Source organism: Saccostrea echinata, unplaced genomic scaffold (genome assembly GCF_033153115.1).
Source record: "Saccostrea echinata isolate AGI-Se365-2 ecotype Australia unplaced genomic scaffold, CSIRO_AGI_Sech_v1 ptg000016l, whole genome shotgun sequence".
Taxonomy (NCBI): Eukaryota; Metazoa; Mollusca; class Bivalvia; order Ostreida; family Ostreidae; genus Saccostrea; species Saccostrea echinata.
In genome coordinates, this window is record NW_026889765.1 from 23,511,074 (window position 1) to 23,512,036 (window position 963).

The window sequence follows — 963 nt, forward strand, 5'->3', positions numbered from 1 at the left end:
TAGAGTAGATTCAAATTTGTTCAAATCACAACGCCCAGGGAAGGGTGGCATCACAATATGGGATCAAAGTTATACATAGGAATATATTGTTGAAGTCTTTAAAATCTTCTCATGAACAGCAAAGCCATGATTAGTCATTTTAATACAGAAACATCCTCGGATAGTGTAAATTCAAGATTGTTCAAATCATGACCCCTGGGTGTAGGTGGGGCTACAACAGGGGAACGAAATTATACATAAGAATATATAGGAAATATCTTCTCAAGGACAGCTAAGCCATTTTTAGTCATATTTATATGAAAGCATCTGCAGGTAGTGTAGATTTAAGTTTGTTCAAAACATGACCCCTGTGGGTAGGATGGGACCATAATATGTGATGAAAGTTTTACATAACATTATATAGGAATCTGCTGATGAACAGAAGGGCTGTAGTTATTCAGGTGAGTGTTGTGGCCCATGGGCCTCTTCTTTTTTTTTTCTGGGCAAATTTCAGGAAGCATGATGTAGCTCAATGAATTTACACAAAAATGGCACTCAAATCAAGTTTTTATGAGATTGCATGTTTACTAACAGAAAAATCAATTTTTTAAACATACAATGATTATGTTTAATGAAGCAGCTCTAATAGAATGCTATATTTAAAATTAAGTCGCACTGTGAAGAGGGAAACTGGTTCCCTGTACACAGATTTGTATAGTTTGTAGGTTTTTTTTTAGATTGGTTACTGTTCATTTTCTTCACCTATTTCAATTAACATGATTAATAGAAATTCATTTAAACTCTCTGACCCCAGTACCAGCAAAGAAAAGAGTGTAAGCATCATTTCTTTAATCAATGGCAATAATTATGCTTTGTAGTAGGATTTGTAAGTTCTTTGTAATTTAACAATACTCAATCTCTGTCATAAAATACCTAATATTGAATTTAAAAAAAATAAAACATCAATTAAATAAATTTGTTTAT